The sequence below is a fragment of the Pinus tabuliformis genome, chromosome 7, assembly GCF_031772625.1.
Source record: "Pinus tabuliformis cultivar Carrire ecotype Pingquan chromosome 7, CPIR1, whole genome shotgun sequence".
Taxonomy (NCBI): Eukaryota; Viridiplantae; Streptophyta; class Pinopsida; order Pinales; family Pinaceae; genus Pinus; species Pinus tabuliformis.
Genome location: NC_142293.1, coordinates 1,750,342,664 through 1,750,364,775, shown reverse-complemented (window position 1 = coordinate 1,750,364,775; position 22,112 = coordinate 1,750,342,664).

Below are 22,112 nucleotides of genomic sequence, written 5' to 3'. Positions count from 1 at the left end.
GTATTGCAACTCTACCCATACAATTTCTCAAATAGACTCATCCTCAAATATTCTTGATACCCATAGTTGTAAGCAAACTCTACCAGTGGAAGATACTCTTCCCACTTTCACTATTTATGCATCACATACATCCTCAACATGTGGTCCAATATCCTGTTGACCCTCTTTGTCTGTCCATATCTCTGCGAATGATAATTTGTATTGATGATTAATTTGTGCCAAAACCTATAAATAACTCCTTCCAAAACTTGGAAGTGAACTTCACATCTATATCTCACACAATCTTCTTTGTAACACCATGCAATCTGACCACATATCTGATGAATACCTGTGCTACATCACCAGCTTAGAAAGTAGAGTTCACTAGAATGAAATGTGCAACATTTGTCAACTTGTCCACAATAAAAATGATGGAATCATGTTATCTTTGTCCTTGGAAAACCTATGATGAATTCCATGGAAATGACCTCCCGTTTCCTTTCTAGAATCACAATCGGTTGTAGCAGTGCACCTAGGTGTTTACATTCTACCTTCATACATTGACAATCAAAACACCTAGCCAGAAACTCTACTAAATCCCTCTTCAGGTTCGTCTAATAATAAAATCTCTTTGCTATTGTTAGTGTCTTCTGATAACCTGGGTAACTTGAATATGGTTTTACATGCAACTCCCTCAAGATCACCTTCTTGATCTCACTGCTATCTAGCACATATATCCTCTCTCTGAATCTAACCAATCCATCTGCCGTGAGGCAATAGTCCACATGTTGTGCACTTGCATTTTTACTTGTACCACTACCTATAAGGTTTTCTTCAGTCCATCAAGGTTTTTTAATCAATTTAATTAATTAACCTTTTGATAATTATTGTGCATAGCTTAAATTACAGGCAACTATCTGTAGGAGTATGAGACTCTTCGATGATGAAAGCCTAAAAGATTTGAGCTCTCTTGGGAAGGTCCATCTTTGTGGACAGCTCAAGTAAGGCTTCAAATGAATGTGGGATCTCATTTGCATTTGGTTGGATCTGCAGCATTTGATTTATTGACTCTGAAGTAATGATGAATAAAATTTGTTGGTCAGGAGAGACTATTGCTCTTTGACTTGGGACATAGCAAGCTTGGCAGAAGTGGATGATTTCTAGGAATAAGTGTACTTGTGGAAAAAATTATTTGGGAAAATTTGATTCCCATAGGTGAATGTCATCATTCTGGTTCAAGAATTTATCTTTACTCCAGTAGTGGAGTTTCAGTAGATGGCTAGGGGAAGTAGTGTCTTTAATTTGAAAATATCTATGAGCCAATAGGAGGTGGTCAATATCCAGGTGACGAGTTTGTAGGGGTCTTACATCTAGAGTGCTTTGGAAAGCCATAATTTGATTTATTCAACTGAGTTACTTTTTCTCTGGCTTTAGGAGTAAGGTCAGAAGCTCTGGAACAGTGCAGAGGGTAATTACAGTTTGTAGAAAAGGGGTTTTGGATGCACACCAAGGTTTTCTTTAGTACAACGTGGTTTTTTAATTAATTTAATTAATTAAACTTTTGGTAATTACTGTGCATAGCTTAAATTACAGGGTCGTTCTGGTTCTTTCAAGAATACTTGGAAAATGATGATTTGGTGTGTAGACAAGGTTCTGTGGTAGTAGTAGAGGTTCCTAAGGCTTCATTTTTCTATTTTCTGCTTAAATTTGGTGTCTATAACATCTTTTGGTTGCAAAAGGTGGTTAAAATGGTTGCGCAGAGGTTCAAGGTTTCAGAATTGGTTAACAAAGGTTTTCTATAGCGAAAATGAGTGAAAAGAGTGAAAGGGGGTTTTTTCGACTTCTTCACCAATAATGGTTATATTTTGGCGCGAGATTTAGTAAATAAATAGTGGGTAGTTTTCTTTTATCCGGGGAGGCAGTTTTATGCCATATCGCACTGCTTTTGGGTGGAGGGCAGTATTTTTCGTGAGCACGCGATATAACTTGGTGCCGCCACGTAGTAAAAGAGTGCTCAGCCAAAACCATGAATCTCGTGTGCTTTTGGACCTTTAACTGTTAGATGATGAAACTGCACGATATGGATATGTGCTGTTTGATCTGTAGGTGGGAGATCGGAGGGCTATCGTGCGACAAATTTTCACAAACAGAGTTGGGATGTGGTTGGTGGGCCCCAGGGTAGTCCCCAAATTAAACATTTGATCTGCCTAAATTAATACCTAACTACTGATCTGCCAAGATTAAACAGTTTGGCTAGATATTTCTTCTCTATCTTTCAACATGAAATTTAAAGCATAAATGGATCAAGATTAAACTATTTGACCATCATAGATTGTGGCATTCTTTTTTAACAAGCTACACAATATTATTTTGCAAAATAAATTAGAAAGGAGTGGCATTTGGATTTGCACACTTTCATGATCTATTCTTATCTCTTTTTGGTATTCATATTTTATATCTTTTTTATCTTTTTCTCTCTTTTAGTCCTTTGATTATTCTTTTAGGACTTACCCTCTCTAAATTTTTTATTTTTAATATGCGAAAACATTTTGCAGAAAGCAAAAGTATGTACAATATTACAGTACTAATGATAGCCAATTCAAAATTATGAATCCTATTATTATATGACTGTCAGCTTGTTGGGGCCTCACCTAGTTTCGAAGTTAAGCAACCAAACAAATCCCTGTTCTACGGGCGCTTCCAGCAACAATCCACAGAGTGCGAGCTGAGGTCTCACCCGAAGTAGTATGGGAGGGTGTTGGAACCAAGTTTCTGCACCCCTAAGACGTCTGAGAGGTTGAACTGGTCCAACTGTTATCCTCTTCATGCAGGCTACTTCGCACACTTCCCAGGCCCTCGTGCTCTAATATACTTGCCTTCATGCAGCCCTAACCAGGCGATGTGGAGCGTCCGCGCTACTAGCATAGCGCTCTACCCTATTTTCCTCAATCGCACTAGATATCTTACTTATCTTCCTATGCTTAGGCAATTATCTTCGTGTATGTCTTACATTATATTTATTTTTACAACACATTCATATGAGTTCGTGGAGCAAATAAATAGTACATTTGCAAACTAAACTCAATCATACATTAAAACAGGGAAAGATACACAATAATATGGTAAAATTCTCTTTATTAATTCTTCCACTGATTACAGACTCGACCTGCACTACACACTCAGCTGTAGTGCCTTCTCCTACTCTACGACCCAAACACACACTTAACACTTCGACTCAATCAGTTTTACTCATCATGCTTCCATTCTATTCATTATTAGTTATCTCTACACATAGTGCCTTGCTCTATTTATACAATCCCATGGTCCGCAGACCATGGGTAGGTCTATCAAGCCGACATTACATTACAAAAACGAGGGCAGACAACCTTGTGACTCTATTATAACTTTGTGCTCCACGCTCATAATTTGTGGAGCTTTTACAAAAGACTTGGTCAAAACTTGGGCTTTAAGCCCCCAAACATGCCTTGGGGGGATTTCATGGCCAACAAGCCCCCAACACAAACATTGTGACTCACCTCGAGTCACCTTGTCGGCGCGGAGATCTTTGTGCAAAGTCCCTCCAACTTTGTCTAAAATGTTGTAAGGTTGGCAACGCACTGAGCAGTTGCCTACTGGATCTCCTAGGCGCATTGCTTTGAGACCGTAATGTCAGAAATACTTCCCTACATCTATGCATGTGTTCCTTGCATTTGTGTGAGCTTGCCTTCAATTTTTTCTTTGATGGTGAAGGCCTCATCGATCCAACACTAAACGCGCACCTTCAGGACCACTTCCTTATGCCATCCCACGTCCACCTGTTCTTTTAGCGCTTTGGCCTGTTACATCCTCACAAGCCTTTGAGTGAGGGCCACCGTCTGCACAGTTCCTTTCACACTGTCATACTGCTGTTGAAGTTCTCGTGCCTCTGTCTCTAAACGCTGGATGTTAGGGTCCTCTTGTAGATTCGTGAGGACAAAAAAGGACTCCAACATTCTGGTGCAGTCTTGAATTGCATTGCCGATCTCATCCAGTCCCGCTGTAATGATGCTGGTGCACTGTTCTCTTACTTCTGGAGGGGTGGACAACTGTAACTTTAACTGCAGCCCGACAATCTAAAGGTTCAGCTCCAGCTAAACCTTTGTCATTTCCTCCCGCGCCTCATGCACCCTTGTTGCTATCTTATGGATGCACACCTCTGCTGGTGTGTTTGTTGGGATGGCTAGCTCAGGGACGCTTTGGCAAGCTTCGTCTAGTACTTGTACTAGCTGTCGATTCTGAGACACCATTTCGTCACGATGCAAGCTCAACTATTCCATGTTGATTTTCTCCTCACTTAGGACTTTCAGCACGCGACACTCGCTAGCTCGTAGTTGTACAGTAATCCCATCCTATAGAATGTAAAATTTCTCTTGCGGGAGTGTAGCCATGTTGATGACCCTTCAACGTGCTAACCGTAGGCCTGTTAGCCTCATTTTTTGTGACCAGTGTCCCTTCCAGCAGCACTATGATATTTTTCAACATAGCGCATAACATCTGTTCTGCTTCCGTTGTCCTGGCTGCAAGGCTGGTCAAAAGGGTACCAGACTAACAAGTGCACTGCTACAACTCCTGTAGATGCACTCTGAGGGACCCCAACACAATCTGGTTCTACTACATAAAATTTTGGAGGTCCTCAGAGGTGACATCATGCACTGTCTCACCAATGTCATGCAAATCACCCTCGGTGAGGGTGACTAGGTTAATCAACAACTTCAATGCCTTGACCTTCTTACATGGCCTCGTTCGCTCGGTTGGGTGTTGGCACTTCAACTGTGTTGACACAGTTTGTGGGTCCACACCTCCCTCCTCTTCTTCTACTTCCTGCCCCTGCGAAGGTGACTTTTGGCCTTTGCACGCCTTCGCGACTACCTTCTACACTGCTGCTATTGCTGCTGCCTTTTTATTTTCAGCTTTTGTTTGTGTAGCATTCTGCGTCTCCTATGCTTCTGCTACTACTGCCTCCTGTGCTTATGTTGTTGCTTCCTCCTTTCTTCTCTTCTCAGCCAACTGCACCATCCACAGTTTGTCCTCCTCTTTCTTCCTCTGTGCCGCAAACTTCCCTATTGTCACGACGTTTGGAGCGTGCCACTCCAGCAGCCATGTCTACAGTACAATAAATATTACATCATTCGTAGCCACAAAGGATAGCTCTGTCCATTTCTTGGCCAGGTCCTTGCGTGCTCTAATGTATGTGTTGTGGAGGTCTACCTTAAACTCTACAAACCTTTGCAGGCTGTTGTAGATAGTGGATGACAACTGCAGCTTGCGTTTGATCCCCATTTTGAGGTTCATCTCCATGAACACCCAGAATATCTTACTATCGTGGATCCTATTTTCATCCTTCATGGCCCAGAGCGAAGTGTGCTTCATGGCCTCTGGCATATCCCTATCAATTGTGGCGAACTGACTGTCTTCTGGCAATTCCCCTGCCACAAGCACTATGGAAAATAGAAGCCATGCATAATGGAACATTTTTCCCTGTTCTTGAGCTTCGCTGCAATTCTCCAAGAATTCCTTGCAGAGAAACTTGGACCAGTTAAATTGGACCCCATCTGCGCACTTCTCAGCAAGTGTTACCACCGGTGCTGATACTTCGTCCGCACGACACTTGTGCATAACCTTATCTACCAGAATTTGGGTCACCACTCTTATTGCTTTGTCATTAATGTTAGATATGGCGTAGCCCCTCTTCTTCTTTTCCAATTTATACTTCTTCTTCATGGCCTCCGCGATGGCCAAGTCACTACTTTTCCCTCCAAGATATCCACGGGGTCCTCTCCTTTGCATGGCAGTCGGGTGATGTGGTGAATCAAATGCTCTGTGATAGGGATGGGCTCCTCCAGCCATAAACACCCACCATGGGCTCCTCCGTTTCCTCCTCCATGCCTTTGTCCTCGTCTTCTTCGATGATCAGGTCCAACAAGGCTTCCTCCTCCTCATTGGTTTCTATGTTAACGACTTTCCCCTTTTCTTCCATCATTAGCTTGGTGCGCAGTGGGTTTCATGGGGACACATGTATGGGAACCATCGCATGTTTGTCCTTATTTGGTATTGGCATGCGTGGTGATTAGAGGATTTCTGCCACAATCCTAGCACCTTCAGAGACATCGCCCATAGTTAGGGCCTACACGGCCTCTTCGGTAGTCATCTCTACGATATCAATAACTTCCTCATATGATGCCATCGTGTCTAACTAGAAACCTATCGTTCACGTATTCAGGGGCTCAATGAATGCTCCGCATAGGTCAAACAGGGCTCTTCTGAGGCTACGTATGGTATACAACTACTTGATTTTCAAAGGACCAAGTGTTGTTTGCTAGGTATCCCTTTGTAATTTATAGTGCCTTTTGAATTTGAATTCAACTGTTCCCCCGAAATCCGGTTCATTAATGCTCCCTCGGTGGTATATTTTCCCAAATCTTGCCCATAAATCGCATCTTAAATTCCCATTTCTCACTCCATTTGGCCTCAAGTCGAGCATCCCATCATGAATAGTGACTCCAACGATCACTTTCGGGCCAACTCGTGCGGCAGTGCAGCCCCCCTTGTGTGGTCGTGAACCCTATGGCTCTTTACTTCTACGTGTAGCTCCCACATTGCACAGCTCCCAAGAAGAGTAGTTTATAGTCCCGCACCTCCTTTCAACTACCTAGAGCACTAAGACTGTATTTCCCTTAGCTAGTCAGGTGGTCGCACCACCTGTATAGGGCTTCATCCGGTCATCCATCACTTTTCCTAGAAATACGAACATTTTATTATTTTTGGTGGCATCGTGCACTTTATCATATGTAGCGCACCACCTTGGTTGATTTGCTTAGTAATGTGCAGTCCAAGCCAAGGCATCAGACTGATCAATTCACGATGATAGTCCTCAAACTCGTCAGTGTGATTGTGCACATCTTGTCTTATCACCCTGGTCTTCTTCTCAAGAAAATATTCCTTTATCTCATCCTCCAGCTTCTTAACTTCCGCTTCTACCATAGCACTTTTCTTCCTTAATCGCACCCTTTCTTTTCCAAGTTCTTGGAGCCTAAAATTTCCCTGTTGGATTTATTCTTTCAAGGTTTTGCGAACCATCGTATCTACCAGTGTTGCCCTGCGCGGACTAGGCTTTTAACGCTCTATGGGGCCTACAACGTTTGCTTCATATTCCATCCTTGGTGGTGCCTACGTGGTCAAGTTCTTGCACACGATCCTATAAGCCCACAGAACCACTGGTACGCACAGATCCTAGTCAATCTACTTCACATTGCGAACTTTGTTCAACACTCTGCATACTTTGTTAAAGGCTTCAACATGGATAACCTTCTGCGCACTTGGTCTTCCCATACTTCATGGTTCCAATAGGAGGGGTCATTTGTGCCATTGCCTTACCTGCACCTGCTTACTGGCCATGTCTCCTAACACGAAGACTATGTGCATCCATGCAGGTTTCATACCGTATGCCTGCATCCATCTAAACAGGTGGGTGCGTGGATTGTTTCATCCAGTAATATTGTATGTTAATTACATCTGAGGCTTCCCAAATCACATGTGCATCATCCTTCTACATTCGCGCTAGTCCTCAAAACTTCTTTGGTGCGTACCCGACCACTTCATGGGCATAACGCGCAGTACCCACTTCAAAGCTTCAAAACGTTGTTTTTCTTGCACTTCTCTTTCAAATCTGCTCAACAAGTCATCCACCTCACTTAATCCATCATATATATGTAGATCCCTTACCTCTGTTGACACACAGCGTAGCGATCTTGTCATCATGTTATCGTTCAGTGTGGTTACCTCGTGTAATCAGTTCTGCCATTGTTCTATTTCCTCGTTTGAATTTGATGTGCATGATCTTTCGCACTCCAATGAGATTCATCCATCTGTGGTCGAATTCACCCAGTCTTTCTCTCCCCAGTTATATTGTAGATGCAGTCCAAGTTATCATCATTGTCGTAGTCGCGCACCAACTCCGTGTAGCGCGATCCTTCTGCAAGGTCCAATGATACAACTACACGCAAAGGATTTTTCTCAAAAATCATATTGTGCTTCTTCAGATTTATGACTCCATTCATGTCAGTGGCCCAATCTATTCCTAATAGCATGGGGTAGGGATTCTTGTCATTAACAATCTCTATCACTTTGAAATCTGCTAGCACTCTTGCTCCTTCAATATCTATTGTGATTCCCTGCAATCTCCCCATATGTAGGATCTTCTACTGGTTCACCATTTGCAGTTGGATAGGAGACCATTGCAGTGTAGGCCTTCCCATGCGCTCCCATGTCTACTTTGCCAGGACGTTCACATCTGATCCTAGATCCAGAATCACTTGCTCCATCTCATATTCTCTAATCTACGCGGTCAATCTTGTTAGCCTCCTGCTGCAGCAGGTATTCATCTTTCATGATTGACATTTTTACATGCCAAATATGTCATACTTTGCAAGCTGTAGTGTTCCATATTTCCATAACAGACCAAAGAAGAAAGCCATGAAGTGTGCTGGTCCAAATGCCACTGCTGATTCCATTTTTGAGGAGTTGTCCCAGTTTTGAAGAGTTTTCATTTAAGGGAGGTCCAAACAGTCTAATCTTGGCCTCCCTAGATTTCAATTTCCTGTTGTAGAATATAGAGAATGATATCTGTCCAAACAGTTTAATCTTGGCAGATTTTGTAGATAGGTAGAGAATCAAAGGGACCCAACTATTTAATCTGGCCCCTGGCAGAAATAAGTGTAGATTTAGATAGGAAAAATTCAAAAGAAAAACTTGTAAATCTGGGTTTGCAAGTCTAAGTGCACCCTAATCAGAAAAGAAGAAAAAATGTTAGGAAAGTAGGATGGGTAGGTAGTTGTGTGGTTGCAGAATGATAATTGATGATCAATTTTGTGTTTCAAACTGTTTTATCTTTTCAGATCAGTGCAGGCAGTTTCCATTCAGAAAGAGATCAAGGCTGGACATCACTAACTTCCCCTTCTTCTAAATTCCCCAAGTCACTTACTAACTCCCTGAAGAGGACAAGATTTGCTTGAGCCTCTTAGTTTCATCATCATCCATATCAGTCACCTTGGTGAAGATCTGCTTCACTCAAGGACTTCATCTCTTCGCAAATTCTTTTCCCCCAAAATTTAGCCTAAGGTCCCTGACCTTAGCGCTTGCTGGTCACCTTCATATTAAGTATTAATAGTATTATATAACTCCCTAGTAGTCTTCCCCTTCCCCTATTAAAACTATGTACATAAAACTCCCCTATGTAAATATCCCCTCCCTGGCAATATAGCCATATTTTTATAAAGTCTGGGAAAAAAGGTCCATCCGGGGTTGTTTTTAGCCCATCCGTGTTTTAACAGGGATTAATCTGACATCTGGCCAGATTAATAACCTCTCACCTAGCCCTAAAACCCTCAAAAAACCCACTTTTTGCCCATATCCTAAGTTTTCGGGTGCAAATTGCTAAAACCCACGCTCAAAACGCATGTTTCACCCCCAACCCAAAGTTTTTTGCATTAAATATTAACCCCGCCGCTTATTAACCTCCTAAACCCATTTCCCATAGTTTAAACCCACCTGCGCGCATATTAAAAAAGGAATATTCCTGCGAATATTCCCCGCACTAACCCGCCATCACCGCCAGCCGTCCGTTTCCCCGCCCCGCAGATCAACGGCTGGCGGGCCGTCCCATTGTTATAGAAAATTTTGTGCCTTACAGCTATAAGCATGAAATGTCCATAATTCAAGGGATCCAAAGTCCCTAAAGATGTTGTTTCAGCTCATAAAGGAACAAGGTCAACCAATGACAGCTTCTCCCAGAAGTTCTCCACCAAAAACCACTCAGAAATAGTCAATTCAGGATCAATTCAGAGGCTCCACTAGCTGCCTGCGTTGAAATGCAGAGTCTACACTGGCTAGGTGCACTGCAACGCAGGTGGAAGCACTACCAAGGTGCGCTGAGCGGGAAATGACAAATGGCAAGCTCATTCAACGAGGTGGAAAGACCCTGGAAGCTTCCAGAATCTTCTCCAATGACACTTGCCTCAATGAATTCGACTAGTGATGAGTAAGAGGTTCTCAACCTCCAAGTGGAAGAAAGAACTGATAGAGAGAAGCCACAAGTCAAAACATAAGCTGACTCATCCTCTCTGCTTACATCTATATATGCATATTTCACCCAGAGGTTCAGGAGGCTGGAATTTTGTACTTTACGGAGAATTGTTGTTGGTTTGATATTGGGATTAGTACATTGGGTGATTTATGCTTTGTTGGAGGAGAGGAAGGGATTCCGTTGCTCGGAGGTAGATGCTGGATCGGAACTCACTTGGTTGTATCTCCTCTTGGACTTTATTATCATATCAATAAACTATTTGAGTTTCTCCTACATGCTGTGTACCAATGATGTTTTGTTATGCTTACATGTTTAGCTTAATCTGATCTTGAGCTTTTTATGAATGTATATCTGTATCTTCGTGTAGTTTCTCTCTCTTGTGATCTTGCAGGAATTCGGTGAAGCTAGGCCGGTGAAGGAGCAAGAAGCTGGGAGCTACTGAAGAGAGGAGTTATTTGGATCGACAAACTAGCGGAAGACACAGGTTAGTTAGATCCTTCTTCCTCATTTACATTTCATAAAGAAGAATACTCAAATAAGTTTCCTTGTTTGTTGCTAAGGCACTATCACACCTTAGAGTGGGATAGGGGCATTCCGAATTGGATACTTTTCCCAACAACAAATTGGCGACTCCACTGGGGAGAGTATCTTGTTAGTTTATTTGTGTTTCTATTGTTGTTCTTCTCATAAACTCAGGAGTGTCGAATCGAAATGCATTTGCCATTTTCAAATGCAAAGTAGAGATCTGCCACTCTAGTCCACTCACTGGGCCTGTTTTTATGATCTGAACAAACTGATCCACAAGTGCTATAACATCCCTTTGTGATAGATCTTAGTCCTCCTTTAAATCATCCTCATAATTGTACCTAATTGATAGCTTTGATCCGGCCAAAAACTGTAGATTTAACTGCAAACCGTGACCCAGAACCCAGAAACAACTCTCGTTTCTGCTTCAGCGCAGACTCTGTGAAGAGGTTCTGCATTTCAATGCAGGTCCCGTGAAGGATACCTGCGCTGAAGTTCAATTTCTCTGTGCTGAGGGTGCGCTGATCAGCCTTTGCCTTGTGCAGCTGTGGTTCCCTGCTTCCTTTTTCTCAGTTTTATCTCTGTTTTTTGCAGCCTGTTATCAGTCAGTGTACCTATCTGAAACCCCTTTTCTTTGCCTCAATTCCGCCTCATTTGTATAAAGAAACTGTATTTGTTCTTTGTGTATTTGTTACATCATTTGCAGTTTCCCATTACAAAAGTAAACTAGTCATACTGTCGCCCTTAGATCTAGACCTGTCGTAAGTGTCGTTTTGATCTTAGGAGTGAGTTTGTTTGCTGTTCACAGTTGATTGAGCTTTTACTTTTGTCGTTTTTTTTGAATTAATGCATTTCTAGTGTCGAAACAAGTATATCATAAAGTGTCGTAATCGTCTTTTTGATTTTGAAAAAGGAACTTGTTTATGTTTTCACTTGAAATCGAATTCAAATTTGTACAACAAATTTCTTTTTAGGCATCAATATTAAGAAAGCGAAAACAATTACATGCATATGTGCATTTGCATTTTGATAGTTTGCATGCTTTGATTTAGGAAAAGTGCATTTACAGTGTGCTCTATGCTCTTTGAGAAAAGATTGTGTCTTTCTTTTCCCCTTGTAGCTAGGATTTTCATTGTTGAAAAGATATAAAAGCTTGCTTATCATCTTTAGACTGCATTTAGGAATTGTATCATACATCTCGTGGTGATCCAAAAAGGCAAACTTCTAAGAAAGATCAACCTAAAATAAATTGAATGAACTTAACAACGCTTTGTAACTTAACGCACAACATAGAGGTCTAGGCTAGAGACGTGTTCCGGCGTCGTAAAACCTGGTGACTGTCGATCTCGCTGATGGTTGGGTGATTCCTCCTGAGAGACGATAGCGCCAGTACGGATTGTGCTCCCACGTATCGTCGAGTATATATTGGGAGACCCCTATAGGCATAAAACCTTTATCCTTAGGAAGTCGTGTCGGCCGCCCTACGGATCGCAATGCACTGAACACAGCATTCGGGAAGATTGACCATTCGGGAATACATGTTAAAAATGTGATTTTGATATAATTAGTTTAGATTCTATAATTTACCCACAATCTTTATATATTATTATGATACAATCAATTTGAGGATATATATGTTTAGCATATCTAAACATACATGAGTTTTTTCATGTTATCATTAGTTAATTATGCTTTATAAATTTTATTAAATTTTTATCTAATTTAATGTCAAAATATCAAGTATTATAACTGATATAAATTATAAAATATTAATTGTTATCATTTTGACTTGAAGAGAATCATACTCAAAAGAGATAAATGTGATAAAAATCCTTAGATAACTCTACGAAATAGTAAAAATTGTTTACATCTTTTTGAGTGCTACAAGCATATTAAGGTTCATGTTTTATTATATTATGATTCATGTTTTGGTGCATTTGATCGAAGATACTTCATTAGTTAAAATGAGTTGTATAAGGATAGCCTTATAAATAAACATAAGGTATTTATAACATAACAAAAACAACAATAAAGATACATTATTAACGAATTTGAGAGTTGTTTTTGTAAGTTTTTTTCGCATAGGATACTAATCATGATGAAGAGTAATTGAAAGGGAGAAACATGAAATAATAAAATGGGTGCAGTACAAAATTAGGAATAAATTTAACTTTACGTTAATAAAAGTTTTTCGTAAACTGCATTGTAATCACTTCAATCTTTATTATTGTATGTTGTAGTTATTAATATGTTTAACCTTTCAGGTAAACATTTCACCTATTTTCCTACTAAAATATAGCTTTCTCAATATCAAAACTATTAAGAAAAAATGGTGCCTTATAAGAGATAAATAAGAAAGACATCAAAACAAAAACCCTATATTCCACTTCTTTGCGGCAAAATAAAATTGGTGTCCTCTAAGAGATAAATAAGAAAGACATCAAAACAAAAATCCTATATTCCACTGCTTCGCTGCATAGTAGTGGCCTACAATATTGTCAAATATCATTGTTCTCCAAAACAAAAACCATATATTCCACTTCTTGGCTGCATAGTAGTGGCCTGGAATATTGTCAAATATTACTGTTCTCCTGTCACATTATTCTCAGTTATTTGTTTGTTCAGGTTTTACTGCTAGGGACGGTGATCCATGAATTGAAGAGTTGCTGGGCCTGATGCTTCTGCTGGTACTGCAAATGGGGATGGGGCTTCGGCTTCGGCTTGGTTCCTGATTCTGTTTGGGCTTCTACTACGGCTTGCTCTCCAGTTTCGGTAGCTGCTGCGACTTCTGCTCCTTCTGCGGCTGCGGTATCTACTGTTTGGACTTCTGCCCCTGCTGGGGCTTAAGCTCCTGCCTCGATTTTGGCTCCTGCCGCGGCCTCTGCTGGGGCTTAAGCTCCTGCCTCGATTTTGGCTCCTGCCGCAGCCTCTGCTGGGGCTTAAGCTCCTGCCTCGATTTTGGCTCCTGCTGCGGCCTCTACTTCGGTTTGGGTACCTGGTGTAAGAATCAGGAGATGAAAATCCGCCTCGATCACTACGTGCACGCTCAACTCGCAATGGTCTGCCATCATATATATAGCCATCACAGTAACGAATAGCGTCCTCTGCATCACGAGCATCCTCAAATGTAACAAAGCAAAAGCTCGGTGGGCTCCTAGGAATTTTAATATCAATATCGACAATATGTCCGTACCTATCAAATAGGGTTTCAACTTCATTTTTCCTAACACCATCAGGTAGATTTCCCACAAATAATGTTCGACCAGCCATTGTTAACGTTTTAATTCAGCATCCAAAACTCCCTAATACTGTGGAAAATGGCACAACAAATTAAACGATATTTATCGAGATACTCTCAATATACTTACCTAGGTAGAGATGACCAACTTCAATCTTGATTTTATTGAAGTGGAAGGTTAAACTTTTTATAGTATATCGGACACTCTAAACAAAGCCGACCATGATAAAAGTTAAACTTTCAAATATGTTTCATGTAAAAGATTAATCTATTATACTTAAGGTAGAAAACTAGATGGAAATAAAGAATATTTTGTATTTGATTTTGTGAGGATTTTTTTATGGTAATGTGTGTATATTAAATTTAAAAGTTTGCTGGATTTATTTAGAATATTTACCTATATATTAAATTGAATTGAAATGTGATGTAATAATTAGGATTGTATTATTTATTTTAATGTTTTCAATTTCAAAAAAGGGATGAATTAGTTTGTAAGATTATTTTGATCAGATTCAAATTTTTATTATCAAGTATTAAGATTATTTAATTTTTTTTTAATGTAAATAAAATAACATAGAAGATTAGTTTGATTATTATACTGTTTTTTGTAATTATCTTAAAGTAGTTATTAGTTGAATGATATTTCCTAAATCTAACTTACTCTTTAGTGATTTTCATTTTCAAAATGATTCCACTATATTAGTATAAAATAGACCTAATCATAATAGTCTTATAATTAGAGAAAATTACTTTATCTCAACTTTTAAAAATAACTACAGTGAGATTTTGTGCATAGGGTTTAGGGAAGGCATGCTTCAATGCCAAATTGAAGAGCTTCTGTATACATGGGATAAGGATAGGTATTTTTTTTTTAAATAGTCTTGTTAGTCTTTAATGCCCTTATCTTTTAAACTTACAAGTTGTTTAACCCCAAACTTTATGTCTACTAAAGAAACAATTTCATCCTTTATAGCAATGTTCAAAATGGTGTCCATGGCATCATGGAACTCATAAATAATTAAATTCCTTGAAGGGAATCATATTATTTTCCTTGGTTTCATGAATTAAAGATCTTTTCTCCAAATTATCTTATGATCCCATCTAAAATAGGTGCAATGGCCACTCTTAATTTCTCTTTATATAGTACATTTTATCCCTTTTAATACTTATCTAGTTGAGTTTTAAATAGTCATTAGAAGCATCAACCATCCCTAATGCCTATTGTGTCAATTTTATTTTCATTGTCATAGAAAGAGGTGGTCCTTCTATTATTGTTTTTACATGATACATTATAGAGAACTTGTTAATGAAAATAGAAAGGGTTGTAGTAAAATTATGATAGAAATCTTCATTGTTGTCCTTATATGTTAGTATGTTTAAATCCCAATTTAAATCCTTCTAAAAGACATCAACATTACTTTTTTCAAAAATTAGGTTCCTTTGATTATCAAATATCTTTTTGATGGAGGTTTCATGCGTTGCAAAGTTTTGAGTTAAGGTTAAAGATTCATGATCATAGTCAAGTTTATGGTCATTTAAGAGGTAAAAATATACTATTTTGTTAGAATTGGGACATCAAGCATAACATAATTTATGATATTTCTATTGATCCCATGAATACAATTCATTTGGTCACAGCTTGACCACTTATTACACCATTACAAATTATGAAGCTTTGACTGCTACAAAGCTTGACTAGATTGATACCAAACAAATTATTCACGATCTAGTTTGTGAAGTTTCTTTTTTTTATCTACTAGCTAAAATAGGGTCCTCATTTAGCCATAAAAAAATAGGTTTTGAATCATTGCTTAGAAGAATAACTTGTGAAATTCGAGCATTAAAGTCTCCAATAAAGATGATATTATCTTCATTTCCCAAACTATTAATATCTTCTTTTAGGGTATTATAGGAATTTTTATCTAGATTGTTTTACTTTAAAAAAATTAGAATTAATAGGCATAAAATAACATATATTCTTTTTATAAATCCTCTTAGGATTAATGTATAATATTTCTATGCAAAAGTATTGATTGAAAGGATCTTTCAGATGAAAACAACTATGAGGGTAAGATTCCTTTTTATATACCTATGACTCTAATCCTTCTATGATAGTATTTCTTGTCCCATGCCAATGATAAGATGAATACTTCTATGAGAGGGACCTTACACTCATCAATATCATATTTTTCAACTAAAGAACTAATATCAATTTCACTTGGGATCGAAGTTAATATAGGACCTTTGTGCCTCCAACTTAACTTGATATTATTTTCATTTTTCTATTTCTTGTAACTTAGTATCCATTTTCTGTAATTGAGTCTCGAACCGTGATATTATCTTATCTATCTTGTCTGCTAATAATTGAAATTTCTTATAATGAATTGCCTCTAACTCTATTATATGTTCTACTTATCTTTCTTCTCTCATTTTTTCTCATGATTATATATAATCATATAGACTATATACGGTGACTTTGTTAGGTCTATTCTTGCTAAGTTAATATTTTTGCATATGTAGCGAAGTGATCATATTTAAGAATAGAGAAAATAAATATAGAAAAATAATTTATGCAATTGAATTATACATCCAACACCCACCTCCCACATCTACCCAAGCAACTAGCCAGCCAAGGTAAACATGCGATGAGAGGCCACTATGATATGATTCGACCTCCTAAGTCATGTTAAGGAAGTGGAACCAGTGTAATCACAACATACGAACATTCAATATCAACATTAGGAATCTCAGGAACCAATCCAACCTTTCTGCCAACCATCATGCCCCTGGGTCCCACTGAGCTTTTGGACCACTTGACCTCTAGACACTCTCATGCCAACATCCAAGTACCTTTGGATTCTCTTGCAGGCCTACAAGCCAACATCTATGGATTTTTTCACCTAGTGTTGTGTCATATTCCTCGGGATTTGAGGCATCTTTTCAAGCCCAGAGCCCAAGTCATTATCAATAATGGAATGACATCTTCATAACAATAATATAACAGGAAAATGACAGTGCAAAAGAAAATACTTGAATAATACCTTGACTAGACCCATACTAGACATGACAACCATTTCGTCAAACATATCATGAATATGTAATCTACAGGTGTAAATAACATATCTAAACATAGGGGTCTCATACTTAGCTGAGAATGGTTAAGAGACATTGAGGCCTCAACACATTGACTTCCATTTCATCCATCAGGTCATAGATGCATTGTTCATTAATTTACAAGTAAAAACATGATGAGAGCCATACATAATTAATGTCATAAAACATGTATATAACCATCATAATAGCAATAGAAATACCAATGAAATCACAGTCATATGATACACATATAAACCAGTATATACTAATAGAAATACTAGGAGAAATAACCTCATATTGATGATGCAAAATCCAAACCCGGGATGGGACTTCCACGTTCCACCTGACCGTATAATGGCTAATCCAAATCTCTATTTAGCCATTCACCCCGTGCTATATTCCAGGTATCAATCTGGGCTCTCATAGAACACATCAATCGAAAACCATCCAAGGCTTCTAGAAGCCATCCACCTCAACCCATCAAATAGTGATTCCACCTCATGATAAGACATCACAAAACCAACATCAGATTGGTCTCTATCCAAGCTTTCTATGGATTCCAAAGCGTTTAATCCAACCAAGGCTTCCAGGACAAGTAACTCAACTCATAGCTACCACCACAATTTCAGAGCATTTTTCCAACCAAGTCTTCCAGGACTAGTAACTCAACCCACCAAGGGATTCCAAAGCATTTTTCCAACCAAGGATTCCACGACTAGTAACTCAACCCAAGCTATTATAGGGCCTTTAGAGAGTTTGCTCAACCAGGGCTTTGAGGAACCAACCAAAACAAAACAAAGAAATAAACCCACAATCACCATGACTATCCAATAAATGACAAGGCTAGACAATCCACTATCAATCATGGCGATCCTCCTTGCATATGCATGAATGGAAAAAATAGTGACGAAAACATACATGCATGAACTTGGTACCTGCAGTAAAATCTCACTAGAGTTGATTATCCCAACGTCCTCTTGTTCTTTCCTGCTCTTCCTTTACCTTCTTGCTAAAAAAATCCAAGTATGCCACACCCTCTAAGAGTGATCCATGTAAACTCTATGTATCCAAGAGTATGAGAGAGAGAGAGAATAAAGAGAGGACTCCAACACTGAATTGACAAAGAGCTACCAATTGATCCTCAGAATATTTTTATGAATGAGGCCTCTACTTTCTCCATTTTCCATTTTTTTCCTTCATTCTCCTCCTCACATGCAACTTGTGACCTTTCACCTCCCTTTTCTCATAATTTCCATTATGTTCATAAATAAATGTGCCAAAACTGACATTTTTCCTTTCCAAATCCTTAGCCATTTCCTTTGCCAATTTCCTTAGTCACTAATAACCAAATGAACACACACACTAGGATGTCTTACCCAACATTCAGCTTGGAATAAGTGTCCCATCAACCATGGTTATTATTCTTCCTTTTGTAAATTTCATTACATGGAATTTTCACTAGGGTTGTTACAAAACCCTCCCCTTGGGGGAACACCATCCTCAGTGTTAAACAACACCTATAACCTCGAAATTGTTGTAAAAAAAATAAAAAAATCGATGGAGTTTTATAACTTAGATCGATGTAGTATTTACAATGATCAACATATTAAGAAGCAAACCAACATGAAAACAAAAAAAACATAACACATAATGACATGACAACCATACCGCTTATTAGAGCTTTATAACATAGCTCATGGCAATATTTACATCCATATACATATGTAAATATAGCAAACATCACCAAAAGATATACCAAAACATATGCTAAGACATATACCAAAACACCATACCAAAATGGCTTTGCCTCAACTGGCAAACAAGGAAGGATACATAACCTGCATCTCATCTGCAATATCCCATGTAGCATCACTAGTCCCAAAGTGCTTCCATTGCACTTTAACTTGCTTGATTTCTCAGTTTCGGAGCATGATCACCTTTTTCTGTGATATACACTAGGACTCTTGCTAGAATTCTCCATCTGGTTTCACCTATAATACACATCGGTCAATCACGTGATCAACATATTTAACATACTTCTTAAGAAATGAAACATGGAAAACATCATGTACTTTCACTGTCAAAGGTAGTGAAAGTCGATAGGCTACTGGCCCAATCCTCTCAAAAATACTAAAGGGTCCACAAAACCGTGGTGCCAGCTTGGCACATGATCCAATCCATAAGGATCTCTTCTTTTGCTTGATGCACAAGTACACATGTTCCCCAACCTGGAACTCCTTGAACAACTTGCTTTGATTTTCATAGCTCTTATGCCTATCTTGTGTTGCCTTTAGATTTTTCTTGATTACCTGCATTTCCTATTCCATGTCTGCCAACAGGTTTGGTCCAATCAACACCCTATTAATTGGATCACTCCAACTGATACAAGTATTGCAACTCTACCCATACAATGTCTCAAATAGACTCATCCACAAATATTCTTGATACCCATAGTTGTAAGAAAACTCTACCAGTGGAAGATACTCTTCCCACTTTCACTGTTTATGCATCACATACATCCTCAACATGTGGTCCAATATCCTGTTGACCCTCTTTTTCTGTCCATATCTCTGCGGATGATAATTTGTATTGATGATTAATTTGTGCCCAAACCTATAAATAACTCCTTCCAAAACTTGGAAGTGAACTTCACATCTGTATCTCACACAATCTTCTTTGTAACACCATGCAATCTGACCACATATCTGATGAATACCTGTGCTACATCACCATCTTAAAAAGTAGAGTTCACTAGAATGAAATGTGCAACATTTGTCAAGTTGTCGACAATAAACATGATGGAATCATGTTATCTCTGTCCTTGGAAAACCTATGATGAATTCCATGGAAATGACCTCCCATTTCCATTCTAGAATCACAATCGGTTGTAGCAGTCCACCTAGGTGTTTACATTCTACCTTCATACATTGACAATCAAAACACCTAGCCACAAACTCTACTACATCCCTCTTCGGGTTCGTCTAATAATAAAATCTCTTTGCTATAGTTAGTGTCTTCTGATAACCTGGGTAACTTGAATATGGTTTTACATGCAACTCCCTCAAGATCACCTTCTTGATCTCACTGCTATCTAGCACATATATCCTCTCTCTGAATCTAACCAATCCATCTGTCGTAAGGCAATAGTCCACATGTTGTGCACTTGCATTTGTACTTGTACCACTACCTATAAGGTTTTCTTCAGTCCATCAAGGTTTTTTAATCAATTTAATTAATTAACCTTTTGATAATTATTGTGCATAGCTTAAATTACAGGCAACTATCTGTAGGAGTATGAGACTCTTTGATGATGAAAGCCTGAAAGATTTGAGCTCTCTTGGGAAGGTCCATCTTTGTGGACAGCTCAAGTAAGGCTTCAAAGGAATGTGGGATCTCATTTGCATTTGGTTGGATCTGCAGCATTTGATTTATTGACTCTGAAGTAATGGTGAATAAAATTTGTTGGTTAGGAGAGACTATTTCTCTTTTACTTGGGACATAGCAAGCTTGGCAGAAGTGGATGATTTCTAGGAATAAGTATACCTGTGGAAAAAATTATTTGGGAAAATTTGATTCCCATAGGTGAATGTCATCATTCTCGTTCAAGAATTTATCTTTACTCCAGTAGTGGAGTTTCAGTAGATGGCTAGGGGAAGTAGTGTCTTTAATTTGAAAATCTCTATGAGCCAATAGGAGGTGGTCAATATCCAGGTGACGGGTTTGTAGGGGTCTTACATCCAGAGTGCTTTGGGAAGCCACAATTTGATTTATTCAACTGAATTACTTTTTCTTTGGCTTTAGGAGTAAGGTCAGAAGCTGTGGAACAGTGCGGAGGGTAATTACAGTTTTTAGAAAAGGGGTTTTGGATGCACATCAAGGTTTTCTTTAGTACAACGTGGTTTTTTAATTAATTTAATTAATTAAACTTTTGGTAATTACTGTGCATAGCTTAAATTACAGGGTCGTTCTGGTTCTTTCAAGAATACTTCGAAAATGACGATTTGGTGCGTAGACAGGGTTCTGTGGTAGTATCAGAGGTTCCTAAGGCTTCATTTTTCTATTTGCTGCTTAAATTTGGTGTCTATAGCATCTTTGGGTTGTAAAAGGTGGTTAAAATGGTTGCGCAGAGGTTCAAGGTTTCAAAATTGGTTAACAAAGGTTTTCTATAGGGAAAATGAGTGAAAAGAGTGAAAGGGGGTTTTTTCGACTTCTTCACCAATAATGGTTATATTTTGGCGCCAGATTTGGTAAATGAGTAGTGGGTAGTTTTCTTTTATGCGGGGAGGCAGTTTTATGCCATATCGCACCGCTTTTGGGTGGAGGGCAATATTTTTCATGAGCACGCGATATAACTTGGTGCCACCACGTACTGAAAGAGTGCTCGGCCAAAACCACGAATCTCGTGTGCTTTTGGACCTTCAACTGTGAGATGATGAAACTGCACGATATGGATATGTGCCGTTGGATCTGGAGGTGGGAGATCGGAGGACTATCGTGCGACAAATTTTCACAAACGGAGTTGGGATGTGGTTGGTGGGGCCCAGGGTAGTCCCCAAATTAAACATTTGATCTGCCTAAATTAATACCTAACTAGTGATCTACCAAGATTAAACAGTTTGGTTAGATATTTCTTCTCTATCTTTCAACATGAAATTTAAAGCATAAATGGATCAAGATTAAACTATTTGACCATCATAGATTGTGGCATTCTTTTTTAACAAGCTACACACAATATTATTTTGCAAAATAAATTAAAAAGGAGTGGCATTTGGATTTGCACACTTTCATGATCTATTCTTATCTCTTTTTGGTATTCATATTTTATATCTTTTATATCTTTTTCTTTCTTTTAGTCCTTTGATTATTCTTTTAGGACTTACCCTCTTTAAATTTTTTATTTTTAATATGCAAAAACATTTTGCAGAAAGCAAAAGTATGTACAATATTACAGTACTAATGATAGCCAATTCAAAATTATGAATCCTATTAGGATATGACTGTCAGCTTGTTGGGGCCTGACCTAGTTTCGAAGTTAAGTAGCCAAACAAATACCTGTTCTACTGGTGCTTCCAGCAACAATCCACAGAGTGCGAGCTGAGGTCTCACCCGAAGTAGTATGGGAGGGTGTTGGAACCAGGTTTCTGCACCCCTAAGATG